The sequence below is a fragment of the Bos javanicus genome, chromosome 23 (genome assembly GCF_032452875.1).
Source record: "Bos javanicus breed banteng chromosome 23, ARS-OSU_banteng_1.0, whole genome shotgun sequence".
Classification (NCBI taxonomy): Eukaryota; Metazoa; Chordata; class Mammalia; order Artiodactyla; family Bovidae; genus Bos; species Bos javanicus.
Window position 1 is genome coordinate 40,848,661 of NC_083890.1, and position 27,477 is coordinate 40,876,137.

The 27,477-nt window shown below is 41.4% G+C and overlaps 1 protein-coding gene across 20 annotated transcripts in view; it reads left to right on the forward strand.

The window, feature by feature from the left end:
• The window catches only part of ATXN1 (ataxin 1), a 421,040-nt gene that overhangs the window by 65,016 nt on the left and 328,547 nt on the right, over nt 1–27,477 (forward strand). For 2 of the 20 annotated variants that reach the window (XM_061398786.1, XM_061398803.1), the window contains 2 exons: nt 8,721–8,897; nt 11,061–11,203. The exons of 13 other annotated variants lie outside the window; for them this stretch is intronic. The gene's annotated coding sequence lies outside the window, so the exon portion shown is untranslated. Of the gene's footprint in view, nt 1–8,720; nt 8,898–11,060; nt 11,204–13,141; nt 13,202–14,213; nt 26,696–27,477 lie in introns of those variants that run through there. 5 more of the 20 variants (XM_061398789.1, XM_061398804.1, XM_061398792.1 and 2 more) reach the window with 4 other exon arrangements.

Here is a 27,477-nt window from a genome sequence, read left to right on the forward strand (position 1 = left end):
CAAGTCCTGAAGTTTGAATGTTGTTTCTGCTAAGAGGCACCGGTGATTCTTATTCAAAATTGGGCAAGTCTGACATTTCATTTGGGGAAGTCTAAGGAAGTTGGTGAGGGCTTCTGTTAATAAAAACAAGTGCCTCTTTTTCTCCTTATCGCCTCTCACTATCTGCTTGGCTGGCTCACGCAGTGTGGTCTGGCTTTAGTTCTCCCTGGAAGTCTCATTGTGCTTTCAGAGCTCTCTTTTACTATGACCCACAAACAGTGTTCAGACTTCACTCTAAGGAGCCAAAGGTAAAAACCACGAATAAACAGGGCAACAACATCTCTGCTTTTCTGACTTCAGCCCTCCTTGAAAACCACTTGGAATCTGCCTCTGAATTCAGAGAGATGTGTTCGTTTTTCCTTCTGCTTTCCTATCCTCACCTACTGTGTTCTGCTGCCCTTTTATTTTTATTCTTTTCATGGTCACCGACAGGGAAATAGTTACTCAATTTGTCAAAGGCTGGGTGGTGAGGTCACAGATTCTGACATTAGCCTGTAATTTGTAACAGTTTCAGACAGTTGACAGCAAGATTTTGCTTGCTTATTTCTGAGCTGTTTTCCACAGTCTTTTCGATGCAGTTTAATAGTGAGTAATAGAGGTGTTCCTTTCTGTTGGGGAGGTGCTGTACACAGCAGATCAGCAAACACAGGAGAACTTCAACAGGCTCGTCATTTCTTGTCCAGTGGTGAACTGAACATTGCATAAAACAAAAATGGGGCTTTTTTCTGGAAGATCAGATATTAATAATTTCTGGACAGATGTGGTGTTGCATGGGTTACATTTTGAAAAATTCTTTTCTGGATGTGTTTTCTTGACCTATTTGAGCTTTGCTGCCTTTAAAAAAATTTAGCTTCATTGAAAAGGCAGGCCGTGTTAAACACTATATTGTATTTTACTGAATTGCAAGGACAGTCATAGAATCAGAATCTTAGAGCTGAAAGAGCTTTAATCTATCCTCATGTTCTAATTTCACAGATGAGAAATCTGAGGCATAGAGAAGTTAAATGATCAACCCCACAACACACAGCTTGTGTGTGTTCAGTCTGGGACTGAAAAAAACCATCTCTCCAGAGACACCTGGATGAGTGTTTTTTTTCTTCATTGGACGTAGCTTTTTAGCTTCAGTTAGGATTTTTTTTTCGTTATTGAGATTATTTTTTAAAATAGATTGGCCTTGAAAATTTATTATTTTTGCTTACTTGAAATATGTCTATGTTATCATATAACATGGGAAATGTATACACAAACGCTGCAGAGATTTTAACGGTGCTGTAGCCATTAGGTGTTTAATCCTCTCTGGAAAGAAGTTGATTTGTTTAAGAAAAGCCCAGTGTTGTGTTAAGTATACACTTGGAACAATAAAACATCACCTCCTAGGTATTGGGAATGAGAGTGGGAGGGGTAGGGAGTGGCCGGTCCTGTGGGCAGCTCAAACACATTTTTGTTCTAGCCTCTCACATGTTAACACAATAATTTATCAGAGAAGGCCTTCTTCAGCGGGACTCTCTAATGATAGAGTGATGTGTTGAGACTTGAAGGTTCTAGGCACTGCTCGAAGGAATAATGAACGCAGTCAGTCTGCATGCAAGTGAAAATTTAATCACTGAGAAGTGGAACCAGTTGCCCCTTTTGTTTGTTGGTTGGGTCTTTTTCTCTTTCATCATTGTTTTGTTTTTTTTTTTAATTGGGGAATAGTTGATATATAATTTTCAAATGTATGACACAGTGATTCACAAGTTTTAAAAGTTATACTCCAAGAGGTTGTAATTTTTCTCCCCCCCCCCCCACCCCCGCTTGTTACCCTGTGGCATTATCTCTGCTGTGACCTTGGGACAGATGGTTGGGGTGGGCAAGTACACGCTCCTGGTGCTCGGAGCAGTCAGGAAGCATCGCATGAGATGTGTGTGCAGCACGGCCCTACAGACTCAGAAAGGGACCTCGTTCTGTACCTTGGGCAAAACTTCCCAGGGCCTGGGGGGGTCTCTTCCCAGTGTTGAAGCTATTTATTGATGAGAACGGCACACACTGACTCTCAGGACTTGATTATTTATTTGTACTATTTGTACTTGGGTGCTGTTTACTCCATGTGTGGCTTTGTTAGAAGTGGGTTAAAAATTTGGAAGGAAGAAGTCTTTGGTCCCTTTGGGAAGGCACAGGTTGGTCATTTCTCTACAGAGAGCAGCACCCGGTGAGTAAATTAAAAACACCTGAAGCTAATGAAACTCTGATGGGCTTCCACTGTGGCTCAGTGGTGAAGAATCTGCCGGCCGATGCAGGAGATGCGCCTTCGATCTCTGGCTCGGGAAAATCCCCTGGAGAAGGCCATGGCAACCCACTCCCGTATTATTGCCTGAAGAATCCCATGAACAGAGGAGCCTGGTGGGCTACAATCCATGGGGTCACAGGAGAAATGGACATGACTGAACGACTGGACACGCAAACACGCTGATGCAGTCAGGGGAACACTAGCCTAGGCCTTGAGGCCAAGGTCCTAACAGAAAGTGAGGTGGAGATGAAAACAAATGAGTCCTGTGCTCATTCCTTTCCTAACTGAAAAACCGAGAGCAAATTATGGAATATTGTGGAGCCTCAGCTTTCTTCACCTGTAAAATGGGGATAATAATTCCTGCCTCGCTGGTGCCTTCTGAGGATGCAATCTGCTGACATCTATGAAGCCCTACACAGTACCTATACTCTCAGTGGTGGGCCTCTGTATATAGAGGGTTTTTTCCCACTCTTTGTAGCTCTCTGCCTTGATTCATCCACTGTGAAAAGAATATGCTTCGCTAGATGATCATTAAGCACTATTTTGGCTCTTTTAACCAATAAATTATGCTCTTGATAACAACCCCCTCCAAAAAATATTGAAGATTAAGCCCAGTGGGAGCTTTGTCTCTTTTATGAGAGAATTGGGGAGTGAGGGGCAACTGTAGGGAAAAATAATTATAGAAAACAAAGGATAAGAATTTTAAGCTAATAAGGACCTACTGTATAGCACAGCGAACTCTATACAATACTCTGTAATGGCGTATATGGGAAAAGAATCTAAAAAAGAGTGGGGATATGTGTGTGTATAACAGAGTCACTTTGCTGTACACCTGAGACTAACACAACATTGTAATCAACTATACCCCAATAAAAATTAAAAAAATAATAATTTTAAAAAAGGAAAATAAATTAGGCTAGCTTTCCACAGATTACCACCACCATCTCCCCTCCCCCAAAATTTAAGTGCAAAGAAGCGGCTAATAAAAGCTCTAAAATACTTTTAGTACAGAAAAAGAATGGAAAAAGTGTTGTTAGAAAGATGAATAAACAGCTGTATTCTATATAGCATCTCACGAACTTTTTTGAGATGGATTTGAAGGGAATTGAAGGCTTGAGAAGGGTCTTCAAGGAGTCCAAGGGTGAAAAAGTTAATAGATATTTAAAGAAGTGGAGTTTGTAACAATTTGATGGATGGTAATGATGGATTTACTTCTTCTTAGAATTATTTTGTCCTTAACACTTAATAATACAGTCTTCCTTTGGTATCCATGGGGGATTGGTTCCAGGTTTCCTCAAAGGTACCAAAATCTGAGGATGCTCAAGTCCTATCAACCTGCTCTTGGTTGAACCCAAGGATGCAGAACCCACGGATAGGGAGGCCTGACTACACCGTCGCTAATAATATGTTAAGGAATTTTCCTGATTTGTAATCTGAAACAAAATTATCTGATATATATGCTGCAATGGAAGTCCACTTAATAAAATGCATTGATAGGTATGCTAGTTTGACGAACTTCCATTCCTCACCTCGCTGAGGCATTTCCACTTTAAAATGGTGATGTTGGCACTAAATAAGCCCAGGGCAGTGTCCTCCAAGAGTAAAAAAGCCATGCCAGAATTTCCCTAAAACTCTTATTAATGGAAGTATCATATCCACATAGCAAGGATGTTTAAGAGATGAGCTGGCAAAGTATTACACTAAAAGCATCCCTAGTTTTTTTTTTCCCCTCTTAGCTTTTAGAATCAAAACCATCTTTTTATTGAAAACGAGAAGGGGAGAGAACTCTTCACATTATTCTTGTGAGAGGTGTCAGAATTCTCTGGGTCCACCTAAACGTAAAGGCTTTTACGACAGCTGGACTTCTGAGCAGTATAGATTTGCAAGTAAATTTCTTTCCTTCAAATGTTCCTCTCCACAAGAGAAGGCAAACCCATTACTTCTTTAGAATTTCTTAATGATTATTCACTTCTGTTCTTACTTCAGATTTCCCTAGTAAAGATTTAAATATTTAATTTTGCGTACTCCTGGAATTAACTGCTTTCAGATATAGTATATTGACTCAGAATATTTAAATACATCAAGTGCTGACTTTGTTAGAAGGGAAAAAAAAAAAAACCTCAACGTTTTCAGGCAGAAATCAATGCAAAATGCGGTATGCTGCTGCTGCTGCTAAGTCGCTTCAGTCGTGTCTGACTCTGTGCGACCCCGTAGACGGCAGCCCACCAGGCTCCCCCGTCCCTGGGATTCTCCAGGCAAGAACACTGGAGTGGGTTGCCATTTCCTTCTCCAATGCATGAAAGTGAAAAGTGAAAGTGAAGTCACTCAGTCGTGTCCGACTCTTCGTGACCCCGTGGATTGCAGCCTACCAGGCTCCTCTGTCCATGGGATTTTCCAGGCAAGAATACTGGAGTGGGTGCCATCGCCTTCTCCCAAAATGCGGTATAAAGTTTCCTAAATAGAGTACAGTAGAGTGAACATAATTTAACTTTCTTCTTGGAGATTTATTGTCATTTCTCTGAAGTGATTACACTGATATAGTAGAGTCATGCATGAGGCCCCAGAAGCTCATAATTCTTTTTGATGCCATGGCCTCTGCCTTATCCACTTTTCTTGGTTGTCATGTCTTAAAGCTCCTTTCATTTGCCTGTATCTGATCTGTTGTAAACTTAAGGGAAACCAGATAAGCAAGCTTATAAAATTACTGGGCTGGATTGTATACCCTGATTCTAACCCCTGACTCCAGCTATTCAGTTTGGCCCAAGGCAGTGCTGGCCACGTTCTCTGTGGTGGAGACTGAGAGATTCAGGAAGGACGGTTCCCAGCTAAATTGAGCCATTCATATATAAAGTAAGGGCTGTCTGTGTGCATGACATTTAAAAATTTTAGTAACAGCCCGAAACGGGCATTGGATAAAATAATAAAAATAAATACGATCACCTCTCTGCTTAAGCCGTTTACGATTCAAGACAAAGCTGCTAGTAAGACATCGTATAGGACTTCATTGCTTTTACTGCAAGGTATACATAAAGGCCTGTTAAGGTATAGACCAGGAGCTTCAGAAGGGATGTCAATGCCAGCAGGTCCCAGAGTGCTGGATTTGTCCCACATGCCTGGCTGGGCATGGTGTATGTAGGTAAACACCTGGGAGACTGGTGACTTAGAGAAACTCAGGGCATTTGTCTTCAGCCTCTGTGATCCCGGGCAGCAGAAGAGATCTGAATAGTATGGGTTTGCTAATGCTGCTTCTAGTCAGCTCCTTTTAGCCAAGGGAGGAGTAGCTGAGGATTTTTATGCACACACCAAAATACTTACTTGGCTCATAAGACAGGTAAGAAGACAGAGTGATAATTTATACCTCGTGGAGTTTTTCTTAAGTGTATTTTCCCCGTAAGTAGAAATAGTAGTTTATAAATGGATCTTTTCAGAAAGATGATAAGTCATACCTTGGGAACTCAGAATACATTTCTCACAGAAACAGTGTGTGTGATAGCGGGGTCCCAGGAAAGTCCACAGAGTACCCTGATGACCATAGGACCATGGCCATCACAGTCTTCATGGAGATTGGAGCCCGGGAGCCCTGTTGTTTAGTTGCTAAGTTGTGTCCGACTCTTTGCAACCCCATGAACTGCAGCCCGCCAGGCTCCTCTGTCTATGGGATTTCCCAGGCAGGAATACTGGAGTGGGTTTCCATTTCCTTCTTCAGGGGAATCTTCCTGACCCAGGGATCAAACCCACGTCTTCTGCATTGGCAGGTGGATTCTTTACCACTGAGCCACCAGGGAAGCCCCTTAGCTGGTGGTATATGACTCTGAAGAATGGTCCTCATGGTTTGTAGGAGAACAGTGAAAAATATGAGTAGAAGCAGGTCATTATTTAACTGATAGAGTGAGTGAAACTGGCAGACAGCCTGATGGGAAGTGAACTCACTTTTACTGAAGTGGGTCCAGAGAGCCCAACTAAGAACAGGAAGGAAGTTAAAGGTAAGGAGAGTTGGACTCCACTTGGGGAAGAATGTTCTAGCATCAGGACTGCCTAAAAATAGAACAAGGTGATTGAAGAGGTAATGAGACCTCTGTCACTGGAGATGTTCAAGCAGAGGTGGGAGGACCTCCTTAATTCTCCAAAATTCTCCAGAGGTAAGCCGTCTGTTGAACAGAGGGTTATAATGGATGACTATTCCTTTTTCTCCCAGCACTGAGATACAGGACTTAGGCACATTTGTGTTCCAGTTTTTAATTGGAAAAGATAACATAACAGCATTGTAGTAATTTTGACAAAGGCAAATAGCCATACCCCTAATATGGTCTAACTTTTTGCTTTGTGTACTATGTTCCTCGTTAGCATACACATAATTTCTGTGAACCAGTGGACAAAAATGAGCAAAATGTTATTTTCCTACTCTTGAGGAGTGTTATATTCAGTATGACTCATCTGTTTTTACACTTCTAAGTACTGAGAATAATAAGATATTTAATGGTGTGTTTTTATGGTATTCCTTGTTCAAATGTTTAAATTCCTTATTAACAAAGCCAAGATTATAATATATTCGAAACATGTTGCAATCTTACATAGTTTAAATTTTTCATTGTTTCAATATTTTGACTTTACTATTTCTGTGGTCCTTGAGGATTGCTCAGGACAAAGTTCTTTTGACTTGTATAATTACCACACTGGATTCCCAGTATTTCTTATCCCAGGGTGGCCTGTATCTTAGAGTAAACTCTGATAAAGTGCATTTGGGGATGGGATGTTGAGCAGAAGCTTCCAGTGACCAGAGAACCTGTGATTACTCTCTAGGTCATGAATTTTCAAAGATCTTGAATATAATTAAATACATTTCTTAATAAACTAGGCTGAACATAATTTAATCTTTCCCCGAAGGTACTTCAGAGTCTTGGAGTGCTCTGGGGTCATGGTGAACATCAATTACCTTCTCACGGTTGGTGTGCAGAAGGAGATAGTTAATAGAGTTCCGTTTGATCGAGTCCTGAATGACCAGACATTTGTTCTATTATTATAAGTAGTCCAGTGTGAAGACTGGAACCAATGCTCAATGTTAAATTCTCAGGCTGGAGAGAATGTAATAAAGACGAGCTCTTTGGTTTTGAGAGGCTGAAAGTTGCTAATAATTCACATGGCTGTGGTAGTTCAGAGCACTTTTTTGAATCCTTTAATGCACTGTCACATACATTGTCTATTAATTGTTACTTATAACAATCCTGGGGAGAAATACAAGGCAGCTGGCATCTCATTTTTACAGATGAAGCTCAGCAAGTTTAAGTGACTTGGGAAAGGTCACACAGTATTTAGATAATGTGTGTGTGTGTGTGTGTGTGTGTCTGAGGCCAGTTGACTCCAAATTCAGTGTTCTTTTTAGCATCCCTAAGGATACTAAACCTTGGCACAGGTGACAGTCTTGAGTCCTGACGGTGTTCTCTGGGCTGTATGTGTATTACCTCACTTAGTCCTTACAACCACCTGATGAGCTGGTAGGTAGCAGGGCTTTTGGTATTGTTATGATTCCATGTTAAGAGATGAGGACACAGAGGCACAGAGGGGTCAGGGTGTATAGCTAGCACGTGGTAGAGCTGAAATGTAAACCTAGGAGCTTGAGCTCCAAAGCCTGCTGCTGCTGCTGCTGCTAAGTCGCTTCAGTCGTGTCCAACTCTTTGTGACCCCATAGACGGCAGCCCACCAGGCTCCCCCGTCCCTGGGATTCTCCAGGCAAGAACACTGGAGTGGGTTGCCATTTCCTTCTCCAATACATGAAAGTGAAAAGTGAAAGTGAAGTTGCTCAGTTGTGTCCAACTCTTAGCGACCCCATGGACTGCAGCCTATCAAGCTCCTCCATCCATGGGATTTTCCAGGCAAGAGTACTGGAGTGGGGTGCCATGGCCTTCTCCACTCCAAAGCCTAGGTCTCATCATTATGCTGCCTGACTGCTCAGATATACAGCCATTGAATAGATCAAGAGCTATGCATTTAAACGTATCTTCCTATCTTTGAAGACCTATCTGCCACCTTATTTAGCTTTTGAGCCTGTTTCTTCATCTGTAAAGCAAAAAGGTAGAATAGCCACTTGAGGTATGTGTAAAGCACCTACTATGGTGCTTATTCTATGTTGTCATTCAGTTGCTCAGTCTACCCCATGGACTGCAGCACACCAGGCTTCCCTATCCTTCACTATCTCCCAGAGTTTGCTCAGATTCATGTCTGTTGAATTGGTGATGCTTATTCCATAGCCTTTATTTTTCAAAGTGGTTGCTGATTTTGTTACCTTTATTATTAGGCATTTATAATGGCTAAAATCATATTAATTTTTTAAAAGAAAAATTTATTTGTATTTACTTCCCATTACGCAAATGTGGCTTCCCTGGTGGCTCAGATGGTAAAGTATCTGTCTACAATGCAGGAGACCTGGGTTTGATCCCTGGGTTGGGAAGATTCCCTGGAGAAGGAAGTGGCAACCCACCCCAGTACTCTTGCCTAGAAAATCCCATGGACAGAGGAGCCTGGTGCAGGCTACTGCCCATGGGGTCACAAAGAGTCGGACACGACTGAGCGACTTCACTTTCACTTTCATGCAAATGTGAGTATATTAATTGGATCTAATTGTCTTTCCCAAGTCCTTAAAATTGGCAAATCTTATAATTACATTTGTTCATATTATACCTACCTATACCTAGATAGCATATTAAAAAGCAGAGACATTACTTTGCCAACAAAGGTCCGTCTGGTCAAGGCTATGGTTTTTCCAGTGGTCATGTATGGATGTGAGAGTTGGACTGTGAAGAAAGCTGAGCGCCGAAGAATTGATGCTTTCGAACTGTGGTGTTGGAGAAGACTCTTGAGAGTCCCTTGGACTGCAAGGAGATGCAACCAGTCCATCCTAAAGGAGATCAGTCCTGGGTGTTCATTAGAAGGACTGTGCTGAAGCTGAAACTCCAGTACTTTGGCCACCTCATGCGAAGAGTTGACTCATTTGAAAAGACCCTGATGCTGGTAGGGATTGGGGGCAGGAGGAAAAGGGGATGACAGAGGCTGAGATGGCTGGATGGCATCACCAACTCGATGGACATGAGTTTGGGTAAACTCCGGGAGTTGATGATGGACAGGGAGGCCTGGTGTGCTGTGATTCATGGGGTCACAAAGAGTCAGACACGACGAAGCAACTGAACTGAACTGAACTGATACTTAATTTATAAGTTTATTTCATTAGAGAGCCAGCAAGTTATATGAGGACCCAAAGTAATTGTCCAAATTATTTGTCAGATAGTTTATTTGGGGCTGAGATAGAGCTGCTAAAGTATAGGTTCGGATTTAAAAGCACAGAGAGAAATGTTGATTTCAGTGGTTGCACACAGGTCAATTATATGAACTATACGGTGGTCATTAGAAAATATACAATGATCACCTTTATTCTGTCTGAACACCCAGTGCGTAGAGCTTCCATTTCTATTCTATTCCAACTACATTTGCTTTTTCTTTTATTATTTGTTCATGGTATCTTCCCAGTAACTATTTATTTGCTACCCTTTAATTAAGGTGTTTTCTTGATGTTGTGCTTGGGGCTGTAAGCTCTTTATAACCTGAGAACTGTGTTGGCTTAACTAATGGTACCTACTTAATAAATGGAAGTGATGGTAACTGTTTAATAGGTGCTTTACATTTTTAACTTTTTACAAATATTAAAAAAAACCACCTATCTTTTCACATTTGTTTACATTTCAAATAGGTATCTTTTTCATTTTTCCTTAGAGGAAATGATAATACTGCATATGCATTTCCAAACTATGCATATTTCTTATTCTTTCCTCTTAGGAGTTTTTATTCATTCTTTCAGTACATTTTACAGAGTATGTGCTCTGGGCTGCATATTCCCCAGGTCCAGGGAGTATCATAGTGAACTAGACAGACCAGGTCCCTACCCTCAGGAGCTTTGCCGTGAGACTTCGTGATGACTGTGGTGAAAGGAACATGTCAAGATTTGGGACCTGCTTCCAAAGGAATGTTTCTGTGACACTTTCCACGAGATTCTGGCCAGAAATTGTCCTCGTCACTGCAGAGTACATGAGGCTTGTATCACAGATTTCATCATGCACTTAAATGCAGGGAGAAGCACAAGTGGTGTTTGCGAGCACTGAAAGCATGAGTTGTCTTTCGGCTCTTTTCTCATTGTCTCTCTTCCCTCGCGCCTTTCCTTTGTCGCATTCTCAGTTTTCATAGCTTAGTCATTATCTCCTAGTCCTTTCCTAAAACGTAATCGGGTGACCTAAGGGCAGGAAGGTTGTCTGAATGGCACCAGCATGATTTATGAAGGGGCTTGGATGTGAAAGTTTGCCACGCTGGATAATCAGGTCTGACCTGAGGCAGTGCTAACCCAGTTTGTGTCCAGTAGACTGATGGCGTCACCAACTCGATGCACATGAGTTTGGGTGAACTCCGGGAGTTGGTGATGGACAGGGAAGCCTGGTGTGCTGCAGTCCATGGGGTCACAAAGAGTCGGACACGACTGAGCGACTGAACTGAACTGAACTGAGACTGTATCTGGGCAAGTCACTCTTTGTGCCTCCATTTTCTTGTTATTGGTGTCAGAAGTTGCAGTAGCATCATTTTCTAAATTCCCTGCCAATGCTGCAATTCTGTGATTCAGATGTTCCTGAAAAGTTGAGTGTATTTTTTTTTTTTCAGTAAGTGGAAATCTATTTTCCAATGAGCCTGGAAATCTATTTTGCAATTATTCTCTCCCCAGGGTTTACAACTTATCAGCTGTGTGCTGTGGCTTCTAACGCTGTGACTGCTCTAAGCCCATCAAGAGGTTAATTACTTGTAAAGAATAAGGAGCTGCTGGAGACCTGTCACACGTCCAGGAGAGCTTTGGAGTTTACCTCTTCGGTAATGTGAATAAACAAATGTCCTCCTTGTATCTAGTTTCCAAGTGGAGGCATGACAGTACTGGGCTGTGTGGCCTGGAGAAGGTCAAGTTGCCGATGGCATTGAGTACCGAATATCATCATCTATCAGGACTGTATTCTCCGAGAGCTTCTCCAATCAGAAAACAAATAATGTTTTTTATTTTTATTTTTTTCTTCATGTCCCCTCCCTCCTCTATAATATTTTTTAAAAAACAACTTATTCCTCTATGGTTTACCATGTAAACCTTTTTTTTCATTTTTAAAATTGAAATATAATTTGTGGTGTTTCAAGTATACAGCAAAATGATTCAGTTATATATAAGTATTTAGTTATGTATATATATTCAGTTTTTGATTCTTTTTCATTATAAATTATTACAAGATGTTGACTAGAGTTTCTTGTGCTATACAGTAGGTCTTAAATAGTGCCATTTTTGATTGTTTCATCTTGTTCTCCTGTAGTTGCTAAAAACTCCAAATGAGGAAGCAAATGAGAACATTTGTCAAAAAGCATTCTAACTGCCAACACAGTTCATCTTCTTTCCCATTCTTTTCTGTCTGGAGTGGAATAGCCCCAGGCCTTTCAACTTGCTTTCCTATGACTTAAGCAGTCCCAAGCATTTTAGCCCCATAATACTGCCTGACTCACAGGCTCTGTCCTGAAGAGTATTGTCTTGATTTGCTTTAAAATATACCAGACAGGAAATTCCTGCTGCATATAGGAAAGGTATATGTTTACACACACACACACACACCACCAAACATATCTATTTTCTTGCTTCCTTTCAGTAAAGCATGACAGGAAGGAAGAAGAGCTATCTACCCAGCTTTTGGTAGTTGTCAGGAATGTCATTAGTGGGAATCTCAAGATGTTAAGCTTAATTTTTGAAGTAGTTTATTGGTAGTTCTAGAATGGCAGTGCTTTTTAGATAGCCCCATTACTTCCATGGTAGCTCAGATGGTGAAGAATCTTCCTATAATGCAGCAGACTTGGGTTCAATCCCTGGGTCGAGAAGATCCGATAAAGGAGGGAATGACAACCCACTCCAGTGTTCTTGCCTGGAGAATCCTAGGGACGGCGGAGCCTGGTGGGCTGCCATCTCTGGGGTTGCACAGAGTCAGACACGACTGAAGCTACTTAGCAGTAGCAGCAGGACAGCAAGGATCACCAGGAATATTCTGTAGAAAGTGGGCGTATAATGAATTCCTTCTTTTCCCCATTCCCCTTATTTTATTTTTTGGTTTGCTGTATTATGTTGAGTGAGGATGGGTATATTCCATCAACAGCATGTTACAACTTGTCGAAAATTACTCAGCCTTCAATGTTAGCGTGCTTCAGTGTTGAACAGGTACTTACTTAACCATTTCTGAGTTTCCTCGGAGAACCGTGGGCAAAGGCCAGAGTCAGGCGTTATTCCTGTCACTGAGATAGAGGTCTCAACCAGGAAAGCCTTGGACTCTTAACTGAGTTGGTAGGCTAGTACCACCTTACTGCTGGAGTTAAACTTAGAGCCCTTTTTCTTCTTATTCTTTCTGTGACGTCAGAGCTATTTCAAGAACTATTTCTTGGGACTTCCCTATTGATCCATTGGCTAAGACTCTACCACTTGAGCCTGGGTTTGATCCCCGGTCAGAGAACTAGATCCCACACGCCCAGCTAAGACCAGCACAGCCAAAAAATAAAAAGAAGAAGAAGAGGAATTACTTCTTCTAAGAAAAATTATTCACTTGTACCACGTGTGTTTTCTCAGGTTATAGGAGAGGGATGAACTCCCAAGAGGCAGACATTTCATCAGTCCATTTTTTTTTTAATCAAAGTTTTTTAAGAAAAGCCACTAAATGATATGTTTCATATTCATGGAAATTCATCAGAGTTGTTTTGGCCTACTATCTCCTGTCTGACTGCTTTTTACTTTAGGTAACTGCTGTGATACAACTGCCTGGAGTTTGAAAATAAGCTGAAGAGCTAATGCTATTAGTAAGTTCTCAACTGTCAGTGTTGTAGGAACTCAGTAAGCATAATCCACAAGTGGTCCCTGGAGGAACTGAGTTTTCATGGGAATGTCACATACCTTTGCTGTTAGAAGCATGATGGTGTTAAAGGTGGCCACATAAAGGACAGTTTCTGTATGCCTTATATTGGATTTGATGAGGCCTTCGGACAGAGGTTTTTTTTAGCCTCTTAGTTGCTATGGCAATACTGATTTTTATAGAGGTTTGGTGACCTCTACAAGTACCAAATAAAGTTAGATATGATAAAGGAAGCCATATGTGTCCTAAATACAGATATATAGATTGAATTTATATGCATGTTTGCCTTCATACCCTGTGGTGCTTGTTATCGTGTGTGTGTGCGTGTGTGTGTGTGTTTCTTCTTTTATCCAGGCTTCTTGAGGAAAGAAAAAAAAAAGACACTGATTCATAGTATCATTGTCTTTTGTTTTCCCAGGAAAATTCTGGATTTGTTTCTAAATTCATTTTGCTATAATCCTGAGTTTAATCTCTCCAGATAAATCTTTTTTTGTTCCCCCTCTTGCAGACACAAGACACTTGGCTTTGTGTATGTGAATAGAAGTCAGGTTCATCTCAAGGAATTAGAAGACATGCCAGTAATTTCTTAGGGCTCTTAAGTATGATTTTTCCCCCTTGTTTCTTAATATATTGCCCTTTAAGACTTTCGTTTTAGGTGTCTGAAGGTGAGATTGGAAGATTCTAAGAATTTACTGGTCATATCAGATGGTCTGCTAAGTCATTCAGTCGTGTCCGACTCTGTGCGACCCCATAGATGGCAGCCTACCAGGCTCCCCGTCCCTGGGATTCTCCAGGCAAGAGAGTCCACTGGAGTGGGTTGCCATTTCCTTCTCCAATGCATGGAAGTGAAAAGTGAAAGTGAAGTCACTTAGTCGTGTCCGACTCTTAGCGGTCCTCTTAGAGGACCCCATGGACTGCAGCCCACCAGGCTCCTCCATCCATGGGATTTTCCAGGCAAGAGTACTAGAGTGGGGTGCCATTTCCTTCTCTGAGTATCAGATGGTCTGGTCCCTACCAAATATATTAACATATCTGTAAAGTAAACCCTTTTGGATATTTTCTCATGACAAAAGTAGAAAGTTTAATTTTGGAGATGAAGAGGTTTTTCAGATGTATTAACTAGATTTTGTTACAGTGAGGTGAGAGGTACTTTTCAATGGAACATTTCTTATGTACTAGCCAGTGGATGGCTTGGCTTCCTGGTTGTAATTACATGCCAAAGGCTTGGTGGTTATTATTTTAGAAGTTGAGTTCATCATGGATTCCCCAAGCACGAAGAGTAGAGCACCCTGATTGTCCACATTAAGATTGTAATTCCATCCAGGGTTTACGGTGTCATCATAGAAACTAGATGGAATTACAGCCCTAGGCACATTCTGGAAGACTATTTATTGACATTCTTTATAAAGTTAAATAATTTTGTAATGGGATTTAGAAACGTAATCCTGGCCACATAGAAAGTTCTCAGTAAATATTTGTTGTTTATTTGATTGACTTCATTTACACCTTTAAATAAACTTTTTTTTTTGTTTAAAGTCTGGGGAGGTTGTACTTAAAAGTATTTGTAGGGCTTAAAAGAAATCTTGTCGGAAAAGGCTCTTAAGGTTTTCTGCATGTTATGGATGGAAAAAAATTGGCCCCCCATATGAATATGTTAGTTAACCTTCTTTGTTTCTAGCTTGAAGTATAATATTAAATGGGTCTAGTGTCCAAGAATCTTTATTTTCAGCAAGTTTGACCATCCTGTGTATTTTGTTTTACGTAAACATCTGTTTCCAGCATAATTCTCGAAAACCTGTGTGTCTCATACCTTTGAGGTGGACCCCTATGAGGGAAATAACTACACAACCAGAAACTCTGGTTGTCTGTTGGAATAGCCAATGGGTGCTTTTCTATTTAACCTTAATTAGAGCAAGAACTATGAGAATAATTCACTAATTCATGGTGTGTTACCAGATTAGAAATCACCTCTGTTTTTCATGCTTCTGGACGTGGTACTTCAGAAGACTATAAGGTTGGAAGTTCAGAAGGAGACATTATACATTTCAGAATCTGATATGGTTTTTCTCTTTAGAGTCTGTGTTATTTACTGTAGGATGATTATATATAATCTTTGTAACAAGGTATTACTGGAAGCACTATGGCCTGTACCATCATGCCCTGCAAGATACAGTATCAAGATGCTAAAAGTCAATATGTTTTGAGTAATTTTTTGAATTTGCATTCTTGTAAGTAAATACATACTATCTCTAGTCTATACACAAACTTTTAAAAATGAAAGAGCTCCAGGAACAAAAAATTTAAGTAATACATGGTTAAGATGGTTAATACATACGGAGAAGGCAATGGCACCCCACTCCAGTACTCTTGCCTTGAAAATCCCATGGATGGAGGAGCCTGGTAGGCTGCAGTCCATGGGGTTGCTACGAGTCAGACACGACTGAGCAACTTCACTTTCACTTTTCACTTTCCTGCATTGGAGAAGGAAATGGCAACCCACTCCAGTGTTCTTGCCTGGAGAATCCCAGGGACGGGGGAGCCTGGTGGGCTGCCATCTATGGGGTCACACAGAGTTGGACACGACTGAAGTGACTTAGCAGCAGCAGTAAATACATAACAGGTGGAGCTAAGGTCAATACTTTCTGCTCTCAAAAGAACTTACTGAAAAAGAAAATATCTTGGGCTTGGTACCACTTGAAGCATGTTTCATCTTTTAACAGTTTAAAGATTGAGCAATGACCGGTTTCTCTGTTTCCTGATTTGTTGCCATGCAATAAAGGCTAACTTCATTTTTAATCACCTGTACACAATGAATACCTGTAAACATTTAATGTCAGCTGTGTAAGTTAGATGCCAACTTAACAAAATCTGACTCCTTGATGCATCTTACCGTGAGCAGAGAGCAGCCTTCTCCAGCTTCTAACAGGGAAGACTCTGCGTTTTACATAAGTTGACTTTAAAAGTGGTGGTTTTTTGGCATGTGGCGTGGGTGCAGCAGTAATCCTGAGCCTGCCTTTCAAAATGTGCAGAGATGCGTCCGGGTCTGTGGGCGGGGGAACCACCTCTGTGCCCTCACTTGTTACTCATTCAATTGTTCCTCACCAGTAAAGGGAAAACCCAGAGTCTGTACCCAACTCGTTCTCAATAATGGGGGGTGGGGGAGAGGGGCTGGAGATGCCACGATCATTTGCCCAAAGGCTTCATTTTAGAATAGTTTAGCAAAATGCAGTTTTATTATTTGACTTCCAGTGTGTGCATGCTTAGTCACTTCAGTCGTGTCCGACTCTCTGCGATCTTATGGACCATGGCCTGCCAGACTCCTCTGTCCATGGGATTCTCCAGGCAAGAATACTGGAGTGGGTTGCCATTTCCTTCTCCAGTGTGTATTCCAAGCTAATATATAAATGGCGTGAGTGATGAAAATGGAGTATAGTAGTGAACAAAATTTCCCGTGTGCTTACCAGTTCACCTGGTATGACAGTGAAAGCTTTTAACTTTTTTCCTCACATAATAATTCCTGGAGCTGTAAGCTGAAGAGGGTGTGTATGTGTGTATTTTGTTTGCAAAAGTTAGCAAATATGTTAGTCCATTGATCATTTCCTCGGTTTTCTGAAAGAAAGTTTCATTCAGTATACTTCTGGTTTGTTCACTGTAAAGTCTCGTGCACCTTTAGAATATGAAGGTGAATTAATGAGGAATCCTTTATTCTGTTAGAAAACACTCCTAGGAAGGTGACACTTCACTTGCATATAAGACTCTAAAAATGTAGAGGTTGTATAATGAATTCAAAGAAATTGAATTATGTATTCATTAAGAAGGCATTATCCTTATTAGCAGAGACTCAATGATTGTGGTTTTGCAGAATGCTAACTAAATACTTAGGAAGGAGCAGGAAAGAATGTCACTGGCCTGGCACAGCAGGGGCTAGGGTGAAGTCTCTGGCCTGTCATTAACTGTTGTGTGGCCTTTGACAAATAACCTAACTTCTCTGTGCCTTAGGAAAATGAGGAAGTTGGATTACATCAGTGGTTTTTAAATGTGGCTTCAGAAACCCCTGGAGAATTCTAGGCCTCCCACCAGCCTCTGTTGAATGAGCCAAAGACTTGGAGGTGAGGATGGGGGGTGGGCAGGGAGCAGAGGTTGAGGCCCAAGGATCTCTAAATTAGAATTTCAGTTCATGAAGCCACAAAATCAAATGATCTTTAAGACCACTTCCAAGTCTTCTGTTTTAGTCCCTACAAAAAAGTAGCTCTTGATCATCCAGTAAGGAATTGAGCCTCTCATAAGAGAAAGTTTTCAATGTAAAGAGGGGGATGGATTCATCATCTGCGAAGGCTACAGCTTTCCTGCTGTCAGAGGAGTCTAAGATCTTCCCAGAGGAACAGAGATGAGAGCTGAGAAAGGTGATTTCTCTCTACCATGTCCCCTGTGAAGAGAAACTTAGGAGATGAGAGAAGAAAATCCCTGGAGTCAAGATGCTGCTAGATGTCCCCGTGCCTGAGCTATCACCCACGAGCTGATTTGTCGGCCCTGTGGTCTGCATCTGAGTTAACAGTCAGATGATGAAAAAGTGGCCGTATTCTGTCCTGGTGTCAGACCACGGGGGCGCCAGGAGAAGAAGTGTGGCATGGACCAGGCCCCTGCCAGGGGCGCTGACAGCTCCTTGGCACCTAGAGGCACAGCCTCTGCCCCTACCGCCCGGGCACAGATAGTATCTCAGGGGAATGGGGATGGGGTGCGGGGGAGGAAAGGAAAGTCGCAGGGATCCCGAAGTGGTAATATCCATGGTGGCGGCAGAGCAGTTTGCCAAGAAGAAAATGCTGGCACTAGGTTGCCAAGCATGTTTGTACTAGAATGGGGTTCAGACATTCAAACAGAGCACTGTCTGTTTGCAAGGACTCATGTGAAAGGTTTGTTTGTCCCAAGCTGAAATCCAGGAGGAGTCTGTCTGTCATAAACACTCTCAGGTCGTCTTCAAGCCCCCTTGAATCTGATCTCCAAAAGAGGGGAGACAGTTTTCAGCTATCTAGTGAGGAACGAGATGTTTTTCTTAGACGTCGCTGCCTGTGAGAATTAAGGAGAGCTCTCTGTCAAAAGTTCCTGCGGGAGGGTTAACAGAGGTGGAAAGTTGAAATAACCTTAAAGGCACAGAAGCCGAGAAACTGTCCTCTTCATCCCCACAGCCACAATTAGTTTTGGAAGGCTGTCGGTGCAGAGACTCAGGGCCGTTCATTTAGAAAGCAGCTGTGTTGGATCGCTCCGGTGTGTTGGCCCATTGGGTGCCATATCTCTTCCGTACCTCGTCTCCATCCAAGGCGAAGAAAGCTGTATCTTGCTTGAAGCTAGATTGATGAATGGACATCTAGTTTTGCGCTCTGAACACACCAGCAAGTGGTTGGTGACCTTACAGAAGGAGTCCTTTTTGGTAAATGGCCTGATACATATTTTTAAAGGCCTGATGGAAGAAGGCAAAGGATGCCTTTTCTTTTCTCTCATGTTTTGGAAACCTGGATCGCATCAACCTTCTGGTTGGTTTTGGCTGTCAAGGCTCCTTATGCCAGAGCCAGTGCAAGCCAGGTTTCTGAGGTTCCTCCTGACTCATGTTGGCAGCCTCTTAAAAATAACTGTCCTTCCAAGTTCAGCTTAAATATATAACTCAACAAATAAATACATATAAAGTATATGAATAGAAGTAGGAAAGTGTGGATTAATAGACCAAAAAGTACCAGTTGTGCCATGAAAAATACTATAAAACACTCTTAGGAAGGTTCTTGCTTGTGTTATTACTTGTGCAGCAAATGTAGAGGCGCTGACCCACTTCTCATGACCGATCATTTCAGATTTCTCTGCCGGAAGGTTGCGAACTGCCAATCCCTTGCACATTTCCTTGATGTCCTGTATGCCGTTGCTTTATCCCAGGCGCTGCATGTGGAAGTGGTTCAGCACTGAACCACTTTATCAGTGGTTCTCTGATAAAAAAGAGATTGTGTGACACCCCCCCCCTTCCATGTTCCTTCTTTTCTTTCATGAATGTCCTTTGTTGCTTTGAATGAGAAATCCTCGAATATCAAATTACAAGATTATTGCTGATTTTGAAAATGAAAAGTGAGAACAGAGAGTAGAAAGGAGGAGGGAGATGCTTCATGTGGGAGCTGATGTTGACTGTGTTTGGATACACATGTGGGCAGGTATGGAGGGGCGCTCTGCAGGGGAACCAGCTGCTCTCTGAGAATGAGGTCAGGACTCAGGAGTTCTGTGCCTTTGGCGGCGGCAGTCCCTCAAGGATTTTGGGGACATTACCATTAAGGGGATAGGTGACATCAAGCAGGGTTTTCTGGCAATTGTTTGTTGTACAGGGAGCTCTCATTTTCAGGTCCCAGCTGTGTTCAGAAGAGTCAACATGGGTACTTTCAGCACGCATCTTTTTTCCCTCCCAGCTTCTGTTATCTGCCACGTGTATGTTTCCACTGGCATTGAAGCGCAGGGTTCTTAAAATTGCTGACAAATAATCTCTATTTCACATTTCACTGGCACCATGGTCTCACTGTAAATGCTCCCGGTATGTTCTTGGGAAGTTGCATAATTGCAGCTACTCGAGTTGACTGTGCAATATGTTCAGTGACTAATGGCCTAATCAGAACTTGAAAAATATATAAACAGTTCAACAGAAGCCATTGATTCACTGAGCTCTTTTCAGCCAGACAAGGGTGAGCTAATGGGAACGGCAAAGACGGAGGTGTGCAGCTGCGACTTGGGGTATTGAAGTCAGAGCCTGCCTGCACATCCCGCAAACCGCTGCAGCCTTGCTTGTTGGTGGTGCATCATCGTTCATTGTTCCCTGGCGTTGAGCCTGGAATGCCCCAGGGTTGTCCTGAGTGGCTCTTACAGGTGTTCCTTAATGTGCATGTTACACATATGGCAACTCTGCGCCTTTCCTCTAAATGGTGCTCTGGCGAGGCTGCTGGTCTCACGTGTCCTCTGTGGCGTCACCCTGGGGTTCTGAGGATAGAATTACAGCAGAGACCATGCCAGCCTGGCTGCAAGACCTACCTGGGCACATGGTTGATCGACACGTTCTGTCATCCTCAGTGGCACCTTTCCTTCCAAAACGCACAGCTGAGATGCACAGAGGTAGAGACGTGCACAGGAACTGAGTAGCCCTGCCCCCCAAAATAAAAGGATCCCCAGAAAAGTTGAGCAGGAGTATCAGTCATCAGTATCTCGTTCCCTTTCCTTAGGGATTTATTAGAGAGCCCCTAAATTCTACACCTCTTACCCCATCCATCCCTTTCTCATAGAAAATTTTTTCTTATCTTCACTCCCAATTGAATGTTTCAATTTTTTTGATGACATCCTTCAATTTCTAGAAGCTAGTCTCTTCTCGATGTAATAATTTAAATCGTTCCTAATTAAAACATTAGGAATTTGGTGTTTTCTAAAACGATCGACTGTTTCCTTAGGTACACGTCAGTTCATTCATAAAGAAAAAAAAAATAAAAAGAGTCCTTTCACGCTTTCTGTGTCCCACATTTGTGGTAATGCTTACCCTTCTTTCTGGCTGTTTAAGAATTAAATGGCCAGTGGGCTTCAGTGTGATTTGTTTCACTTGAAAGTTTTAAAGCTACTGGAGTGGAGGTATAATGAATGAGAATTTATTTTGGAGCTCAGGACACTGTGGACTAGAAAACGAAAAGGAAGAAAGGGAAGGAGTAGAAAGAGGTGTCTGGGGGCTGAGCAGACTTCTGGGGGCTGCCCGCACAGGTTAAGTTCTGGTCTGCTCTCGCCAGAAATCTGGGGTACAGAGCCAGGAGCCAGGACAGCATCCTTATCTAACTTAAGTCCTTCACATTCTGTTCAAGTTTTATTATCTGTACTCCATGGGGGAGACCAGGGGTAAAATACTCCAAAACAGTGGAGAAGCAAGGGAAAACAAACAAACAAACAAAAAACAGGCATGAAGGACCTTGGAAAATCTTTGGTACTTATTTGGTTACATGTTTCATTTTTTAAACTAGCAACCAGATTCAGTATTTTTTAAAGAAAAGACTTTTAAAGTTACTCTTCATGCCACGGCATTAAAAACACAAGATATGAAGCCGTGATTTTTTAAACTACAATAACAATAAATTTATTAATAAGCATTAGAGTTTAAGGGGTTTCCTCTTACAACAGAATGAATTAAAACCTGCTGGAAAGCACGGCCACGTTAGCATTCTTCAGCTAATTCTTGCCTTTCACTCGAGGGATGTAATAATAAGAGAGGAATGGTTTGAGTGTTTGGACGTTATTGTGTGTCCCTCCAGTGAGTCTAACTCAGTGGTTCCCAGACTTCTGTGTGTGTGAAAGTTGCTGTCAAGTGTTATCTACACAAAATCATGTTTGCAGTGCCTTATGGGGAAAGATCAGGGATTTTCAAAGTGAATTTGAATTATATATGACATTTGTTTAATGTTCGAACTTAACCTCCCACATAAAAACTGACTATTTTTTACTCTCTCTCTCCCTCCATCCTTTCCTTACCTCCTTGCCTTTTTTTTTGGAATATTTATTGATTTATTTTCAGTTTTTTAAAATTCATTTTTATTGGAGAATAGTTGCTTCACAATGTTGTGTTAGTTTCTACTGTATAGCAAAGTTAATCAGACACACACATACATGTTTCCCCTCTTTTTTCAAAAAAGATTAACTTTTTTCTTCCCTTCTTATTTCCCTCCCTGTTTGGTAGTTTCAATTCTACAGATCTCTCTCTCTCTCTCTTTTTTTTTTTTGGTGAAATTAAAATAGTGGTGTCAATTTATATTCAAACCAGAACCTTACTAGCTTGCTGAATATTCAGATCTCTTAGAGAAAATAATGAAAATATGCTGTAAAAGTCTATCTGAATTCCCCATCCGGTGTTCCTACTCAGCTTTCTGCCTTCAGTTTCTCATTTTTAGCTGGAAAAGTGTACCAGCCAAAAGACAGCCAGGTTCTTTGTGAAGCAAAGCATATCAAACCATCTGTAGATAAAAAAGTAACATTTTGGCTTAAAAGCCACCTTCTGATGTAAGACAGAATGAAAATTATAATGATTGATAGAGTATACAGTATTGTTATTAAGAATTTGAAAATAAGATTTTCCTATAAATAACTCAAGATATTCCACGTAAGTCAAGACTTATGTGATACAATATGTGCATTTTCTCAAAAATCAAGAGAAATTAAACTAGTACCCAAGAAGTTGGGTTATGAAGTAAGAATGTCAGTGAAGATCCTGAAAGTAATTTAAACATTGGCATTGTACATATTTCACTTATATCTGTCACAGAAGATTAATTTTACCCTGCACTTTTGCCATGTGACATCAACCCCATTAATTTATTTCTGTCATTTCTGGCTGGCAAAATTAAAATAATTCAGTCCTATAAAGAAGCTTTTTTTGCCATTGTTAGAATTCAGTGGCACAAATGAAAGCTACGTCTAAAGTTATTGCCAGGATTTAGGGAAAAAACCAAACAAACAACATTTTGGCTCAAACAGAAGGTCTTTCGGGCAAACAGTCATGGATGAAAGTTGCAAGAAAAAAATTAAAAAACTCGTAAGTTCAGCATGCACCAAACATTTTCAGACAACCATTTAGTGTCTAAAAATTTCACAGTTTGAAGTGCGTGATAGATACAGAAAACAGGGCATGATGGTTGAGGAAAATAGTGAATTAAGAGCAGTAATAGGAAATTGTAAACAATTTTATCTGAATTTCATCAATTGCTTTTTGCTTACATTCACAATTAGTTATCTATTGAAAAACAAATGCAGGTGAACATTTAGCTGCTTAAAAAGGAATTAGCTGCTTGAAAAGACAAGTGTTCCTGTTGAATTTACCTGAAGAGTAAGCCTCAAAACACTATTGTGAAAACACATCAACCTTCACTAGTATGAATGAAGCAGGATACAAGTAAAATGGGTAGAGTAAATAGGATTTGGAGAAAATCCTAGTATACAGGGTTAAATTTTTTTTAATTAATTAATTTGACCCTTCTAATTTTATAACCAAATACATCAAAAATAAGTTCATGATAAAGCATTCTTTATAGTAAAATCTTTTTGCACATGTTTGATGCTAGTCTTGGAATAGATGTGCCTGGAAGCTGGCTTTTGATCTTACCTGTTGCAAAGTAATACCCAGGTAGTATATAAAATTCTCCCCTCCCCAATATTGTTTTCTCCCATAGCTAGCCATCTGTGAGAAAGCTCTGAGAAACCACTCTAGACCCAATGATGAGAGTACAGAGGGAAAATAAGCCAAGATTCAAAATTATAATTTCATGTCAAGTGTTATCATCAGACATCTCAAGTATTATATGACTTTTAAAAATAAATGTTGTTGGCTAAGCATTATGTGACTCCCTGTCTTCTTATCCAGGTGGGGTTTTCAAACTTTGTTCATTCTGGGAAGGGGGACTTAAAAATAGAAGACGCCTTCCCCCAGTCTGCACATAATTAATACCTGTGTTCCAACTTGGAGCCCATCACTTGCCAAGTTCATTGCTTGTCATCTCCCAGGACTCCTCCGCGGTCCCCTGATTCACGCCTTATTGTTTGTTTACAGGTTTGTCTCCCGGACTAAGGCTGGAGAGCTTTTTTAGGACGAGGACAAACTCTTGTACAGTTCCCGTGATGCTTTATGCCCTGTGGCCACTCAGACGCTATTCATTGATTTTTTTAAAAAATTGTTAGCTAGTAAGTGAAAGTAAAAGAGCCAAATGAGGTAAAAGCTCAGATCTGAAATGCTAACAAAATCATGTAGGGGTGCCATGAATGTGGGATAAAATGAACTTGCTATTCTAGATCCTGTGGTGAACTAGAAGAAAATCAATGACTGATGCTCGCGTAAAACTTGTCTTGGTCAGCTGAACGTTCCAGAGCAGAGGCCAATATTGTAGTTAAATCTGTCCTGGAGATGGAACAAACCGAAAGATTTGAACCAAAAAGAATCGCACTGAAAGTCTTTGGTCACCATGAACCATCCACAACAGAAAATGTAATTTGTGAGCTGGGAGTTAGGGTGGGAAACCCACGTTCGTGTCCTTTTTATGGAGAAAATATCCATTCTGCCCCTTGTACTGCTTTTTTCATGGCTCTGCCGTTGTTTATTATTATTTGTTAGTATTGACTGTTTATTTTCCCACCACTACATGAAGAGTGCAAGGACCATATTTTATTCATATGTATATCCTTGGGGCCTAGGTACTCAGCAAATGCTGAATGAGGAAATAAGATGTTTCAATTTCCCTAGCAGCGAGCAAGATATATAAAACTGGGGCTAAGACTAACAAGAATTGGTTTCATATGCTAGTAATTGTGGGTTTAGAAATAAAGAGCTACTATGTACCTTATTTTTTGAAAAGTGTGTGTATACCTGAGTAACTTTCAAAGTAAAAATTACAGTTACGGAGTATTCAATCTGGTATTCAGTCCTTTTAAGAGCATCACCCTGCTTTTCTCCATGAGCCAGATAAAAGCTGTTTGTTAGTAGGCAGTCTTTGGAAATCTTAGCTTGTATGTACTTCCACCTGATTGTAAACTCACCCACCCTTCGTACTTTGGTATCAAAGGTGCTGTCATCGTCAGCTTGATGGGGGTAGCCAGGTTGGAGACAGTCTCTGTGCTGTTATCTGTCTTGATGTTTTCATTCATCATGTAACACTTTAGAGTTTGATATTTTGCATATTGAAGACAGTGTGTATGATGTCTGAGTTTCTTTTCTCCCCACCCCATCCTGTCATCATCTTTCCTGGCAGTTCCTACACCCAATTTAATATAGCAAAGAAGAGACTTGTTGGTGATCCAGTGGTTAAGAACCCACCTTGCAATGCAAGGGACATGGGCTTGATCCCTGGTTGGGAGCTAAGACCTGGCATCCTGTGAAACAACTAAGTCTGAGTGCCACAGCTAAAGAGAGTGCGCCATGACGCACAAAGCCCTCACACGATTCACTGAAGACCCCATATGCTGCAACGAAGACCTGACACAGCCAAATCCATAAGTAAATTAATATTAAAAATAAATAGCATAGGGGATTCATCTTCACCTCTCCCTGAAAACTCTTCCTGCTTGTCCATTAGCCCTTCAGGTGCCATGAAGGCTTGAATTTCAAATCCTCAAAACAAATTGAGAATGTGTAACACCTTCCCAGAGGGCTTCCCTGGTGGCTCAGCAGTTAAAAAAAGAAAAAAAAAAAATTTCCTCCCGCAGTGCAGGAGATGCAAGAGACATGGATTCCATCTCTGGGTCAGGAAGATCCCTGGAGAAGAGAATGGCTACCCATTCCAGTATTCTTGCCTGGAGAATCCCATGGATAGAGGAGTCTGGTGGGCCAAAAAAGAGTTGGACACGACCTAGTGACTAAACAGCACCACCTTCCCAAAAGGTAAAAGAGAAACTGTGAGTCTGTCGGGAGCAGTATTGACTGCCCAAAGGCCAGTATCATTACAGAAATGGAGGAGAATCCAGGAAGAGCTTGGTGTTTGGTTCAGGACCTGGGCCCTTAGTCCTTCAGAGTAAGGTGACATTATTTGCAGAATTTATAAGATTATTATGCATTGAAGAAAGGCCAGTGAGAGAAAAACGTCGAATTCTAATGTCTTAGAACTAATTAATATGGCCACAGTTACAGAGGATTAATGCCCTGAGGTTGATCTGTTAAAATGCTATTGGTTACTTGTTACCAAGGATCTGTATGCTTATTATATTCCCTGTAAGAGCCTTGTGTCGAGCCACCAGTCTGTGCAATTCAGACGACCACCTCCACCTCAAAAAGACTGATGGTGATTTTATGAATTTAATATCCAATCTTAGAAGCTGTATTTTTTGTTTAAGATTTCAGTAAGAATAGAAGCTGTGTTTTCCATTTACAGTTTTGTTATTCTGAAATCGAAGTGGAAAGTCTGAGCGGAATTAAGAACTCCATAAAACAGGATCTTTTAACATCTCGGTTTAAGTCATTTTCTTGGAGAGAATTTGTTGAGGAAATTCCCTTATTTCTTTGGTAGACTGATTTCTTCTTCTGAGACGGTGGCTATGTCCTGCGATCTGATTCCCAGACATCTGTTCTGTCATCAGAGTCAGGCTAAGTCAATCACATGGGTATTTGATTTACACTGTGTTAAACCTTGTGATTGAAAGAATTTTTATTAGTGATGTCAAGATAATAAATTGCAGAGAGCTTTCGACAGTTCTGTGTAACAGTCAAGTAGCAGGCTTTGGCCCGTCTAGCAGTGGAATGGATTGTGAGCTCATCGTCAGGTCACTGTGGAGCAGCCGTGTTTCCGTGGCCTGTGGCTGGGAGTAAGTGTAGTGGGGCCATTAGAAAAGGCCTGTGGTTGAGTTTTGACTTAGAGCTGTTTTAAAAATGCCAGACAGACTGAACTCATGGGAGAGTTTGAGTGAGACCGGCTGTAATGTAAGTGAAATATACACGCAGGTTGGAGACTTCTGCCTCAGTGGGAGAAACTGATGCAGGAAAGGAGAGAGCATAGAACACCAGGTAGACTGATGTACACCTTAGACCAGTGGGTATCAGCCTGGGACCATTTCGAGTCCCCAGGGGACAGCTGGCTGGGTCTGGAGACACTTTTTATTGCCGTAACTGGGAGGAGGTGGGTCGCTGTGCTGGCGTCTGGTAGGTAGAGGTCCGGATGCCGCTGCTGCTGCTGTTCAATTGCTCAGTTGTGTCCGACTCTTTTGTGACCCCATGGACCACAGCACGCCAGGCTTCCCTCTCCTTTGGGGGAGGGGTGGGGCATTTTTCTGCCTACACAGAACCCAGAGCATTTTTCAGTGCCATTTTCGCTGAGCTAGAGACAGAAAAAGAAAGTTTGTAAAAAGGGTTTGAAATAATCCTCTTTTCAGTGGTATAACTTCAGCATTTTAGAAGCCGTTTTTCTTTTAGTTAGTGTGTTGTGACTTCTAGAAGACATTTGGAGAATGTTGAAAGGAATTGTTTAAAGTGGCAATGACACATTCCAGTAGAAGAGAAACCAAGAGGGAAACGAGTAGCCAAGGAAACTCCAGATGAAGGGTTTGAAAACTTGAATGTGCAGCTAGTACTCACCTGGGGATAAGGGAAGATTCGGATTCCTGGGCCCCTGCAGCCTGGGTAGGTGGGTTAGGGTGGGGCTCTGGGGGTTGTATTTTTAACGCATCCTTTTGCTTCTCTGGTGGCTCAGATGATAAAGAATCTGC